Source organism: Ambystoma mexicanum, chromosome 1q (assembly GCF_040938575.1).
Source record: "Ambystoma mexicanum isolate Mex_15411 chromosome 1q, UKY_AmexF1_1, whole genome shotgun sequence".
Classification (NCBI taxonomy): Eukaryota; Metazoa; Chordata; class Amphibia; order Caudata; family Ambystomatidae; genus Ambystoma; species Ambystoma mexicanum.
Window position 1 is genome coordinate 592463570 of NC_090922.1, and position 12468 is coordinate 592476037.

At 54.5% G+C, this 12468-nt stretch overlaps 14 non-coding genes across 14 annotated transcripts; all 14 read left to right on the top strand.

Moving 5' to 3' along the window:
- The first annotated feature begins 273 nt into the window (after positions 1–273).
- On the top strand, positions 274–389 carry LOC138563854 (U5 spliceosomal RNA). The gene has a single exon (XR_011299828.1). It is a non-coding gene; the product is annotated as a U5 spliceosomal RNA (small nuclear RNA).
- Positions 390–1165: 776 nt separating this feature from the next.
- On the top strand, positions 1166–1281 carry LOC138565162 (U5 spliceosomal RNA). The gene has a single exon (XR_011301071.1). It is a non-coding gene; the product is annotated as a U5 spliceosomal RNA (small nuclear RNA).
- Positions 1282–2086: 805 nt separating this feature from the next.
- Positions 2087–2202, top strand: LOC138563855 (U5 spliceosomal RNA). Its single transcript, XR_011299829.1, has one exon. It is a non-coding gene; the product is annotated as a U5 spliceosomal RNA (small nuclear RNA).
- A 776-nt stretch (positions 2203–2978) lies between these two features.
- Positions 2979–3094, top strand: LOC138565065 (U5 spliceosomal RNA). The gene has a single exon (XR_011300984.1). It is a non-coding gene; the product is annotated as a U5 spliceosomal RNA (small nuclear RNA).
- Positions 3095–3893: 799 nt separating this feature from the next.
- On the top strand, positions 3894–4009 carry LOC138563856 (U5 spliceosomal RNA). The gene has a single exon (XR_011299830.1). It is a non-coding gene; the product is annotated as a U5 spliceosomal RNA (small nuclear RNA).
- Positions 4010–4785: 776 nt separating this feature from the next.
- Positions 4786–4901, top strand: LOC138565066 (U5 spliceosomal RNA). The gene has a single exon (XR_011300985.1). It is a non-coding gene; the product is annotated as a U5 spliceosomal RNA (small nuclear RNA).
- Positions 4902–5700: 799 nt separating this feature from the next.
- Positions 5701–5816, top strand: LOC138564913 (U5 spliceosomal RNA). Its single transcript, XR_011300838.1, has one exon. It is a non-coding gene; the product is annotated as a U5 spliceosomal RNA (small nuclear RNA).
- A 776-nt stretch (positions 5817–6592) lies between these two features.
- LOC138563857 (U5 spliceosomal RNA) lies at positions 6593–6708 on the top strand. The gene has a single exon (XR_011299831.1). It is a non-coding gene; the product is annotated as a U5 spliceosomal RNA (small nuclear RNA).
- Positions 6709–7513: 805 nt separating this feature from the next.
- LOC138563858 (U5 spliceosomal RNA) lies at positions 7514–7629 on the top strand. Its single transcript, XR_011299832.1, has one exon. It is a non-coding gene; the product is annotated as a U5 spliceosomal RNA (small nuclear RNA).
- Positions 7630–8405: 776 nt separating this feature from the next.
- LOC138563859 (U5 spliceosomal RNA) lies at positions 8406–8521 on the top strand. The gene has a single exon (XR_011299833.1). It is a non-coding gene; the product is annotated as a U5 spliceosomal RNA (small nuclear RNA).
- Positions 8522–9326: 805 nt separating this feature from the next.
- Positions 9327–9442, top strand: LOC138563861 (U5 spliceosomal RNA). Its single transcript, XR_011299835.1, has one exon. It is a non-coding gene; the product is annotated as a U5 spliceosomal RNA (small nuclear RNA).
- Positions 9443–10218: 776 nt separating this feature from the next.
- On the top strand, positions 10219–10334 carry LOC138565067 (U5 spliceosomal RNA). Its single transcript, XR_011300986.1, has one exon. It is a non-coding gene; the product is annotated as a U5 spliceosomal RNA (small nuclear RNA).
- Positions 10335–11133: 799 nt separating this feature from the next.
- LOC138563862 (U5 spliceosomal RNA) lies at positions 11134–11249 on the top strand. The gene has a single exon (XR_011299836.1). It is a non-coding gene; the product is annotated as a U5 spliceosomal RNA (small nuclear RNA).
- A 776-nt stretch (positions 11250–12025) lies between these two features.
- LOC138563864 (U5 spliceosomal RNA) lies at positions 12026–12141 on the top strand. The gene has a single exon (XR_011299837.1). It is a non-coding gene; the product is annotated as a U5 spliceosomal RNA (small nuclear RNA).
- The last annotated feature ends 327 nt before the right edge of the window (positions 12142–12468 follow it).

Consider the following 12468-nt stretch of genomic DNA (forward strand, 5'->3'; position numbering starts at 1 on the left):
CCTCAGGCAAAGGCAGACTCTGCCTGCCTTTTGGCCAATGTCACATGGCCTGCGGTCTGGAGAAATTTGCATACCCACAATCCCCTGCCAGGTTTCATGACTTTGGATGGGATTGCTTGCAAATAAAGTCATTCTGCCACGGGTTCGGAGCCCGATAGCATTCTCCATTCGCTTCATCTCAAAAAGCGTCATCGTGTGCACTGCTTCACTAAGTCACCCTGAGCTAGTGAGGTGTTGCATTTTTTGCGGCCGCAGTCGGGGCCACTAGAGCGCATACTCTGGTTTCTCTTCAAACCGAATAAATCTTTCGCCTTTTACTAAAGATTTCCGTGGAGAGGAACATTAAAGAGTTTCACTCAATTTTTTGAAGCCCTGCCAAGTGCAGGGTTACCTATGCTGGTTAAAAAAAAAAAGAAACAGAGCAAATGAAAGCGCAAAGCCTGCTTTTCAGCTGTTGGCTTGCACCCCCCAGCTGTCAGTCAGCCTTTGCAGGGGTCCTCGCAGCACAGCCAGGCTGATGCTTTGCAGTGGTAGCCAGAGGGGGGAGCCTTTAGCTAATGCTTGCTGCTGTCGCCACCTGCTGGTGAGCCAGCAGAGGCTGGCTCCAAGCTAGCATCCAGGAGGATATGGCCCCAGTGGGCAGGGGTTTGGGCCCGGGCCCCGATCGGCTGACGAACGCCTGACAAACGCCGTTCTTTGCCCGCTGGCAGCCCAGGAGGCCCAGCACCCGTGCAAGACAGGGTGAGGGCGGAAAATGATCCCTGTGTCCTGAGAAAGGAGAGAGCGGGCTGCTTCTTCAACATCCTGGGGGAGGAGCCCCATCTCTGGGGCCCAAAAGAAAATCTCACGCCTGCCTCCCAGAAGCCCTAGACCTTATGTAAACGAGGGGAGTCCTCAGGCAAAGGCAGACTCTGCCTGCCTTTTGGCCAATGTCACATGGCCTGCGGTCTGGAGAAATTTGCATACCCACAATCCCCTGCCAGGTTTCATGACTTTGGATGGGATTGCTTGCAAATAAAGTCATTCTGCCACGGGTTCGGAGCCCGATAGCATTCTCCATTCGCTTCATCTCAAAAAGCGTCATCGTGTGCACTGCTTCACTAAGTCACCCTGAGCTAGTGAGGTGTTGCATTTTTTGCGGCCGCAGTCGGGGCCACTAGAGCGCATACTCTGGTTTCTCTTCAAACCGAATAAATCTTTCGCCTTTTACTAAAGATTTCTGTGGAGAGGAACATTAAAGAGTTTCACTCAATTTTTTGAAGCCCTGCCAAGTGCAGGGTTACCTATGCTGGTTAAAAAAAAAAAGAAACAGAGCAAATAAAAGCGCAAAGCCTGCTTTTCAGCTGTTGGCTTGCACCCCCCAGCTGTCAGTCAGCCTTTGCAGGGGTCCTCGCAGCACAGCCAGGCTGATGCCTTGCAGTGGTAGCCAGAGGGGGGAGCCTTTAGCTAATGCTTGCTGCTGTTGCCACCTGCTGGTGAGCCAGCAGAGGCTGGCTCCAAGCTAGCATCCAGGAGGATATGGCCCCAGTGGGCAGGGGTTTGGGCCCGGGCCCCGATCGGCTGACGAACGCCTGACAAACGCCGTCCTTTGCCCGGCGGGCTTTGCCCTGGCGGGCAAAAGAACCTGGCAGCCCAGGAGGCCCAGCACCCGTGCAAGACAGGGTGAGGGCGGAAAATGACCCCTGTGTCCTGAGAAAGGAGAGAGCGGGCTGCTTTTTCAACATCCTGGGGGAGGAGCCCCATCTCTGGGGCCCAAAAGAAAATCTCACGCCTGCCTCCCAGAAGCCCTAGACCTTATGTAAACGAGGGGAGTCCTCAGGCAAAGGCAGACTCTGCCTGCCTTTTGGCCAATGTCACATGGCCTGCGGTCTGGAGAAATTTGCATACCCACAATCCCCTGCCAGGTTTCATGACTTTGGATGGGATTGCTTGCAAATAAAGTCATTCTGCCACGGGTTCGGAGCCCGATAGCATTCTCCATTCGCTTCATCTCAAAAAGCGTCATCGTGTGCACTGCTTCACTAAGTCACCCTGAGCTAGTGAGGTGTTGCATTTTTTGCGGCCGCAGTCGGGGCCACTAGAGCGCATACTCTGGTTTCTCTTCAAACCGAATAAATCTTTCGCCTTTTACTAAAGATTTCCGTGGAGAGGAACATTAAAGAGTTTCACTCAATTTTTTGAAGCCCTGCCAAGTGCAGGGTTACCTATGCTGGTTAAAAAAAAAAAGAAACAGAGCAAATGAAAGCGCAAAGCCTGCTTTTCAGCTGTTGGCTTGCACCCCCCAGCTGTCAGTCAGCCTTTGCAGGGGTCCTTGCAGCACAGCCAGGCTGATGCCTTGCAGTGGTAGCCAGAGGGGGGAGCCTTTAGCTAATGCTTGCTGCTGTCGCCACCTGCTGGTGAGCCAGCAGAGGCTGGCTCCAAGCTAGCATCCAGGAGGATATGGCCCCAGTGGGCAGGGGTTTGGGCCCGGGCCCCGATCGGCTGACGAACGCCTGACAAACGCCGTCCTTTGCCCGCTGGCAGCCCAGGAGGCCCAGCACCCGTGCAAGACAGGGTGAGGGCGGAAAATGACCCCTGTGTCCTGAGAAAGGAGAGAGCGGGCTGCTTCTTCAACATCCTGGGGGAGGAGCCCCATCTCTGGGGCCCAAAAGAAAATCTCACGCCTGCCTCCCAGAAGCCCTAGACCTTATGTAAACGAGGGGAGTCCTCAAGCAAAAGCAGACTCTGCCTGCCTTTTGGCCAATGTTACATGGCCTGCGGTCTGGAGAAATTTGCATACCCACAATCCCCTGCCAGGTTTCATGACTTTGGATGGGATTGCTTGCAAATAAAGTCATTCTGCCACGGGTTCGGAGCCCGATGGCATTCTCCATTCGCTTCATCTCAAAAAGCGTCATCGTGTGCACTGCTTCACTAAGTCACCCTGAGCTAGTGAGGTGTTGCATTTTTTGCGGCCGCAGTCGGGGCCACTAGAGCGCATACTCTGGTTTCTCTTCAAACCGAATAAATCTTTCGCCTTTTACTAAAGATTTCCGTGGAGAGGAACATTAAAGAGTTTCACTCAATGTTTTGAAGCCCTGCCAAGTGCAGGGTTACCTATGCTGGTTAAAAAGAAACAGAGCAAATGAAAGCGCAAAGCCTGCTTTTCAGCTGTTGGCTTGCACCCCCCAGCTGTCAGTCAGCCTTTGCAGGGGTCCTCGCAGCACAGCCAGGCTGATGCCTTGCAGTGGTAGCCAGAGGGGGGAGCCTTTAGCTAATGCTTGCTGCTGTCGCCACCTGCTGGTGAGCCAGCAGAGGCTGGCTCCAAGCTAGCATCCAGGAGGATATGGCCCCAGTGGGCAGGGGTTTGGGCCCGGGCCCCGATCGCCTGACAAACGCCTGACAAACGCCGTCCTTTGCCCGGCGGGCTTTGCCCTGGCGGGCAAAAGAACCTGGCAGCCCAGGAGGCCCAGCACCCGTGCAAGACAGGGTGAGGGCGGAAAATGACCCCTGTGTCCTGAGAAAGGAGAGAGCGGGCTGCTTTTTCAACATCCTGGGGGAGGAGCCCCATCTCTGGGGCCCAAAAGAAAATCTCACGCCTGCCTCCCAGAAGCCCTAGACCTTATGTAAACGAGGGGAGTCCTCAGGCAAAGGCAGACTCTGCCTGCCTTTTGGCCAATGTCACATGGCCTGCGGTCTGGAGAAATTTGCATACCCACAATCCCCTGCCAGGTTTCATGACTTTGGATGGGATTGCTTGCAAATAAAGTCATTCTGCCACGGGTTCGGAGCCCGATAGCATTCTCCATTCGCTTCATCTCAAAAAGCGTCATCGTGTGCACTGCTTCACTAAGTCACCCTGAGCTAGTGAGGTGTTGCATTTTTTGCGGCCGCAGTCGGGGCCACTAGAGCGCATACTCTGGTTTCTCTTCAAACCGAATAAATCTTTCGCCTTTTACTAAAGATTTCCGTGGAGAGGAACATTAAAGAGTTTCACTCAATTTTTTGAAGCCCTGCCAAGTGCAGGGTTACCTATGCTGGTTAAAAAAAAAAAGAAACAGAGCAAATGAAAGCGCAAAGCCTGCTTTTCAGCTGTTGGCTTGCACCCCCCAGCTGTCAGTCAGCCTTTGCAGGGGTCCTTGCAGCACAGCCAGGCTGATGCCTTGCAGTGGTAGCCAGAGGGGGGAGCCTTTAGCTAATGCTTGCTGCTGTCGCCACCTGCTGGTGAGCCAGCAGAGGCTGGCTCCAAGCTAGCATCCAGGAGGATATGGCCCCAGTGGGCAGGGGTTTGGGCCCGGGCCCCGATCGGCTGACGAACGCCTGACAAACGCCGTCCTTTGCCCGCTGGCAGCCCAGGAGGCCCAGCACCCGTGCAAGACAGGGTGAGGGCGGAAAATGACCCCTGTGTCCTGAGAAAGGAGAGAGCGGGCTGCTTCTTCAACATCCTGGGGGAGGAGCCCCATCTCTGGGGCCCAAAAGAAAATCTCACGCCTGCCTCCCAGAAGCCCTAGACCTTATGTAAACGAGGGGAGTCCTCAAGCAAAAGCAGACTCTGCCTGCCTTTTGGCCAATGTTACATGGCCTGCGGTCTGGAGAAATTTGCATACCCACAATCCCCTGCCAGGTTTCATGACTTTGGATGGGATTGCTTGCAAATAAAGTCATTCTGCCACGGGTTCGGAGCCCGATGGCATTCTCCATTCGCTTCATCTCAAAAAGCGTCATCGTGTGCACTGCTTCACTAAGTCACCCTGAGCTAGTGAGGTGTTGCATTTTTTGCGGCCGCAGTCGGGGCCACTAGAGCGCATACTCTGGTTTCTCTTCAAACCGAATAAATCTTTCGCCTTTTACTAAAGATTTCCGTGGAGAGGAACATTAAAGAGTTTCACTCAATGTTTTGAAGCCCTGCCAAGTGCAGGGTTACCTATGCTGGTTAAAAAGAAACAGAGCAAATGAAAGCGCAAAGCCTGCTTTTCAGCTGTTGGCTTGCACCCCCCAGCTGTCAGTCAGCCTTTGCAGGGGTCCTCGCAGCACAGCCAGGCTGATGCCTTGCAGTGGTAGCCAGAGGGGGGAGCCTTTAGCTAATGCTTGCTGCTGTCGCCACCTGCTGGTGAGCCAGCAGAGGCTGGCTCCAAGCTAGCATCCAGGAGGATATGGCCCCAGTGGGCAGGGGTTTGGGCCCGGGCCCCGATCGCCTGACAAACGCCTGACAAACGCCGTCCTTTGCCCGGCGGGCTTTGCCCTGGCGGGCAAAAGAACCTGGCAGCCCAGGAGGCCCAGCACCCGTGCAAGACAGGGTGAGGGCGGAAAATGACCCCTGTGTCCTGAGAAAGGAGAGAGCGGGCTGCTTTTTCAACATCCTGGGGGAGGAGCCCCATCTCTGGGGCCCAAAAGAAAATCTCACGCCTGCCTCCCAGAAGCCCTAGACCTTATGTAAACGAGGGGAGTCCTCAGGCAAAGGCAGACTCTGCCTGCCTTTTGGCCAATGTCACATGGCCTGCGGTCTGGAGAAATTTGCATACCCACAATCCCCTGCCAGGTTTCATGACTTTGGATGGGATTGCTTGCAAATAAAGTCATTCTGCCACGGGTTCGGAGCCCGATAGCATTCTCCATTCGCTTCATCTCAAAAAGCGTCATCGTGTGCACTGCTTCACTAAGTCACCCTGAGCTAGTGAGGTGTTGCATTTTTTGCGGCCGCAGTCGGGGCCACTAGAGCGCATACTCTGGTTTCTCTTCAAACCGAATAAATCTTTTGCCTTTTACTAAAGATTTCCGTGGAGAGGAACATTAAAGAGTTTCACTCAATTTTTTGAAGCCCTGCCAAGTGCAGGGTTACCTATGCTGGTTAAAAAAAAAAAGAAACAGAGCAAATGAAAGCGCAAAGCCTGCTTTTCAGCTGTTGGCTTGCACCCCCCAGCTGTCAGTCAGCCTTTGCAGGGGTCCTCGCAGCACAGCCAGGCTGATGCTTTGCAGTGGTAGCCAGAGGGGGGAGCCTTTAGCTAATGCTTGCTGCTGTCGCCACCTGCTGGTGAGCCAGCAGAGGCTGGCTCCAAGCTAGCATCCAGGAGGATATGGCCCCAGTGGGCAGGGGTTTGGGCCCGGGCCCCGATCGGCTGACGAACGCCTGACAAACGCCGTTCTTTGCCCGCTGGCAGCCCAGGAGGCCCAGCACCCGTGCAAGACAGGGTGAGGGCGGAAAATGACCCCTGTGTCCTGAGAAAGGAGAGAGCGGGCTGCTTTTTCAACATCCTGGGGGAGGAGCCCCATCTCTGGGGCCCAAAAGAAAATCTCACGCCTGCCTCCCAGAAGCCCTAGACCTTATGTAAACGAGGGGAGTCCTCAGGCAAAGGCAGACTCTGCCTGCCTTTTGGCCAATGTCACATGGCCTGCGGTCTGGAGAAATTTGCATACCCACAATCCCCTGCCAGGTTTCATGACTTTGGATGGGATTGCTTGCAAATAAAGTCATTCTGCCACGGGTTCGGAGCCCGATAGCATTCTCCATTCGCTTCATCTCAAAAAGCGTCATCGTGTGCACTGCTTCACTAAGTCACCCTGAGCTAGTGAGGTGTTGCATTTTTTGCGGCCGCAGTCGGGGCCACTAGAGCGCATACTCTGGTTTCTCTTCAAACCGAATAAATCTTTCGCCTTTTACTAAAGATTTCCGTGGAGAGGAACATTAAAGAGTTTCACTCAATTTTTTGAAGCCCTGCCAAGTGCAGGGTTACCTATGCTGGTTAAAAAAAAAAAGAAACAGAGCAAATAAAAGCGCAAAGCCTGCTTTTCAGCTGTTGGCTTGCACCCCCCAGCTGTCAGTCAGCCTTTGCAGGGGTCCTCGCAGCACAGCCAGGCTGATGCCTTGCAGTGGTAGCCAGAGGGGGGAGCCTTTAGCTAATGCTTGCTGCTGTTGCCACCTGCTGGTGAGCCAGCAGAGGCTGGCTCCAAGCTAGCATCCAGGAGGATATGGCCCCAGTGGGCAGGGGTTTGGGCCCGGGCCCCGATCGGCTGACGAACGCCTGACAAACGCCGTCCTTTGCCCGGCGGGCTTTGCCCTGGCGGGCAAAAGAACCTGGCAGCCCAGGAGGCCCAGCACCCGTGCAAGACAGGGTGAGGGCGGAAAATGACCCCTGTGTCCTGAGAAAGGAGAGAGCGGGCTGCTTTTTCAACATCCTGGGGGAGGAGCCCCATCTCTGGGGCCCAAAAGAAAATCTCACGCCTGCCTCCCAGAAGCCCTAGACCTTATGTAAACGAGGGGAGTCCTCAGGCAAAGGCAGACTCTGCCTGCCTTTTGGCCAATGTCACATGGCCTGCGGTCTGGAGAAATTTGCATACCCACAATCCCCTGCCAGGTTTCATGACTTTGGATGGGATTGCTTGCAAATAAAGTCATTCTGCCACGGGTTCGGAGCCCGATAGCATTCTCCATTCGCTTCATCTCAAAAAGCGTCATCGTGTGCACTGCTTCACTAAGTCACCCTGAGCTAGTGAGGTGTTGCATTTTTTGCGGCCGCAGTCGGGGCCACTAGAGCGCATACTCTGGTTTCTCTTCAAACCGAATAAATCTTTCGCCTTTTACTAAAGATTTCCGTGGAGAGGAACATTAAAGAGTTTCACTCAATTTTTTGAAGCCCTGCCAAGTGCAGGGTTACCTATGCTGGTTAAAAAAAAAAAGAAACAGAGCAAATGAAAGCGCAAAGCCTGCTTTTCAGCTGTTGGCTTGCACCCCCCAGCTGTCAGTCAGCCTTTGCAGGGGTCCTCGCAGCACAGCCAGGCTGATGCTTTGCAGTGGTAGCCAGAGGGGGGAGCCTTTAGCTAATGCTTGCTGCTGTCGCCACCTGCTGGTGAGCCAGCAGAGGCTGGCTCCAAGCTAGCATCCAGGAGGATATGGCCCCAGTGGGCAGGGGTTTGGGCCCGGGCCCCGATCGGCTGACGAACGCCTGACAAACGCCGTTCTTTGCCCGCTGGCAGCCCAGGAGGCCCAGCACCCGTGCAAGACAGGGTGAGGGCGGAAAATGATCCCTGTGTCCTGAGAAAGGAGAGAGCGGGCTGCTTCTTCAACATCCTGGGGGAGGAGCCCCATCTCTGGGGCCCAAAAGAAAATCTCACGCCTGCCTCCCAGAAGCCCTAGACCTTATGTAAACGAGGGGAGTCCTCAGGCAAAGGCAGACTCTGCCTGCCTTTTGGCCAATGTCACATGGCCTGCGGTCTGGAGAAATTTGCATACCCACAATCCCCTGCCAGGTTTCATGACTTTGGATGGGATTGCTTGCAAATAAAGTCATTCTGCCACGGGTTCGGAGCCCGATAGCATTCTCCATTCGCTTCATCTCAAAAAGCGTCATCGTGTGCACTGCTTCACTAAGTCACCCTGAGCTAGTGAGGTGTTGCATTTTTTGCGGCCGCAGTCGGGGCCACTAGAGCGCATACTCTGGTTTCTCTTCAAACCGAATAAATCTTTCGCCTTTTACTAAAGATTTCCGTGGAGAGGAACATTAAAGAGTTTCACTCAATTTTTTGAAGCCCTGCCAAGTGCAGGGTTACCTATGCTGGTTAAAAAAAAAAAGAAACAGAGCAAATAAAAGCGCAAAGCCTGCTTTTCAGCTGTTGGCTTGCACCCCCCAGCTGTCAGTCAGCCTTTGCAGGGGTCCTCGCAGCACAGCCAGGCTGATGCCTTGCAGTGGTAGCCAGAGGGGGGAGCCTTTAGCTAATGCTTGCTGCTGTTGCCACCTGCTGGTGAGCCAGCAGAGGCTGGCTCCAAGCTAGCATCCAGGAGGATATGGCCCCAGTGGGCAGGGGTTTGGGCCCGGGCCCCGATCGGCTGACGAACGCCTGACAAACGCCGTCCTTTGCCCGGCGGGCTTTGCCCTGGCGGGCAAAAGAACCTGGCAGCCCAGGAGGCCCAGCACCCGTGCAAGACAGGGTGAGGGCGGAAAATGACCCCTGTGTCCTGAGAAAGGAGAGAGCGGGCTGCTTTTTCAACATCCTGGGGGAGGAGCCCCATCTCTGGGGCCCAAAAGAAAATCTCACGCCTGCCTCCCAGAAGCCCTAGACCTTATGTAAACGAGGGGAGTCCTCAGGCAAAGGCAGACTCTGCCTGCCTTTTGGCCAATGTCACATGGCCTGCGGTCTGGAGAAATTTGCATACCCACAATCCCCTGCCAGGTTTCATGACTTTGGATGGGATTGCTTGCAAATAAAGTCATTCTGCCACGGGTTCGGAGCCCGATAGCATTCTCCATTCGCTTCATCTCAAAAAGCGTCATCGTGTGCACTGCTTCACTAAGTCACCCTGAGCTAGTGAGGTGTTGCATTTTTTGCGGCCGCAGTCGGGGCCACTAGAGCGCATACTCTGGTTTCTCTTCAAACCGAATAAATCTTTCGCCTTTTACTAAAGATTTCCGTGGAGAGGAACATTAAAGAGTTTCACTCAATTTTTTGAAGCCCTGCCAAGTGCAGGGTTACCTATGCTGGTTAAAAAAAAAAAGAAACAGAGCAAATGAAAGCGCAAAGCCTGCTTTTCAGCTGTTGGCTTGCACCCCCCAGCTGTCAGTCAGCCTTTGCAGGGGTCCTTGCAGCACAGCCAGGCTGATGCCTTGCAGTGGTAGCCAGAGGGGGGAGCCTTTAGCTAATGCTTGCTGCTGTCGCCACCTGCTGGTGAGCCAGCAGAGGCTGGCTCCAAGCTAGCATCCAGGAGGATATGGCCCCAGTGGGCAGGGGTTTGGGCCCGGGCCCCGATCGGCTGACGAACGCCTGACAAACGCCGTCCTTTGCCCGCTGGCAGCCCAGGAGGCCCAGCACCCGTGCAAGACAGGGTGAGGGCGGAAAATGACCCCTGTGTCCTGAGAAAGGAGAGAGCGGGCTGCTTCTTCAACATCCTGGGGGAGGAGCCCCATCTCTGGGGCCCAAAAGAAAATCTCACGCCTGCCTCCCAGAAGCCCTAGACCTTATGTAAACGAGGGGAGTCCTCAAGCAAAAGCAGACTCTGCCTGCCTTTTGGCCAATGTTACATGGCCTGCGGTCTGGAGAAATTTGCATACCCACAATCCCCTGCCAGGTTTCATGACTTTGGATGGGATTGCTTGCAAATAAAGTCATTCTGCCACGGGTTCGGAGCCCGATGGCATTCTCCATTCGCTTCATCTCAAAAAGCGTCATCGTGTGCACTGCTTCACTAAGTCACCCTGAGCTAGTGAGGTGTTGCATTTTTTGCGGCCGCAGTCGGGGCCACTAGAGCGCATACTCTGGTTTCTCTTCAAACCGAATAAATCTTTCGCCTTTTACTAAAGATTTCCGTGGAGAGGAACATTAAAGAGTTTCACTCAATGTTTTGAAGCCCTGCCAAGTGCAGGGTTACCTATGCTGGTTAAAAAGAAACAGAGCAAATGAAAGCGCAAAGCCTGCTTTTCAGCTGTTGGCTTGCACCCCCCAGCTGTCAGTCAGCCTTTGCAGGGGTCCTCGCAGCACAGCCAGGCTGATGCCTTGCAGTGGTAGCCAGAGGGGGGAGCCTTTAGCTAATGCTTGCTGCTGTCGCCACCTGCTGGTGAGCCAGCAGAGGCTGGCTCCAAGCTAGCATCCAGGAGGATATGGCCCCAGTGGGCAGGGGTTTGGGCCCGGGCCCCGATCGCCTGACAAACGCCTGACAAACGCCGTCCTTTGCCCGGCGGGCTTTGCCCTGGCGGGCAAAAGAACCTGGCAGCCCAGGAGGCCCAGCACCCGTGCAAGACAGGGTGAGGGCGGAAAATGACCCCTGTGTCCTGAGAAAGGAGAGAGCGGGCTGCTTTTTCAACATCCTGGGGGAGGAGCCCCATCTCTGGGGCCCAAAAGAAAATCTCACGCCTGCCTCCCAGAAGCCCTAGACCTTATGTAAACGAGGGGAGTCCTCAGGCAAAGGCAGACTCTGCCTGCCTTTTGGCCAATGTCACATGGCCTGCGGTCTGGAGAAATTTGCATACCCACAATCCCCTGCCAGGTTTCATGACTTTGGATGGGATTGCTTGCAAATAAAGTCATTCTGCCACGGGTTCGGAGCCCGATAGCATTCTCCATTCGCTTCATCTCAAAAAGCGTCATCGTGTGCACTGCTTCACTAAGTCACCCTGAGCTAGTGAGGTGTTGCATTTTTTGCGGCCGCAGTCGGGGCCACTAGAGCGCATACTCTGGTTTCTCTTCAAACCGAATAAATCTTTCGCCTTTTACTAAAGATTTCCGTGGAGAGGAACATTAAAGAGTTTCACTCAATTTTTTGAAGCCCTGCCAAGTGCAGGGTTACCTATGCTGGTTAAAAAAAAAAAGAAACAGAGCAAATGAAAGCGCAAAGCCTGCTTTTCAGCTGTTGGCTTGCACCCCCCAGCTGTCAGTCAGCCTTTGCAGGGGTCCTCGCAGCACAGCCAGGCTGATGCTTTGCAGTGGTAGCCAGAGGGGGGAGCCTTTAGCTAATGCTTGCTGCTGTCGCCACCTGCTGGTGAGCCAGCAGAGGCTGGCTCCAAGCTAGCATCCAGGAGGATATGGCCCCAGTGGGCAGGGGTTTGGGCCCGGGCCCCGATCGGCTGACGAACGCCTGACAAACGCCGTTCTTTGCCCGCTGGCAGCCCAGGAGGCCCAGCACCCGTGCAAGACAGGGTGAGGGCGGAAAATGACCCCTGTGTCCTGAGAAAGGAGAGAGCGGGCTGCTTTTTCAACATCCTGGGGGAGGAGCCCCATCTCTGGGGCCCAAAAGAAAATCTCACGCCTGCCTCCCAGAAGCCCTAGACCTTATGTAAACGAGGGGAGTCCTCAGGCAAAGGCAGACTCTGCCTGCCTTTTGGCCAATGTCACATGGCCTGCGGTCTGGAGAAATTTGCATACCCACAATCCCCTGCCAGGTTTCATGACTTTGGATGGGATTGCTTGCAAATAAAGTCATTCTGCCACGGGTTCGGAGCCCGATAGCATTCTCCATTCGCTTCATCTCAAAAAGCGTCATCGTGTGCACTGCTTCACTAAGTCACCCTGAGCTAGTGAGGTGTTGCATTTTTTGCGGCCGCAGTCGGGGCCACTAGAGCGCATACTCTGGTTTCTCTTCAAACCGAATAAATCTTTCGCCTTTTACTAAAGATTTCCGTGGAGAGGAACATTAAAGAGTTTCACTCAATTTTTTGAAGCCCTGCCAAGTGCAGGGTTACCTATGCTGGTTAAAAAAAAAAAGAAACAGAGCAAATAAAAGCGCAAAGCCTGCTTTTCAGCTGTTGGCTTGCACCCCCCAGCTGTCAGTCAGCCTTTGCAGGGGTCCTCGCAGCACAGCCAGGCTGATGCCTTGCAGTGGTAGCCAGAGGGGGGAGCCTTTAGCTAATGCTTGCTGCTGTTGCCACCTGCTGGTGAGCCAGCAGAGGCTGGCTCCAAGCTAGCATCCAGGAGGATATGGCCCCAGTGGGCAGGGGTTTGGGCCCGGGCCCCGATCGGCTGACGAACGCCTGACAAACGCCGTTCTTTGCCCGCTGGCAGCCCAGG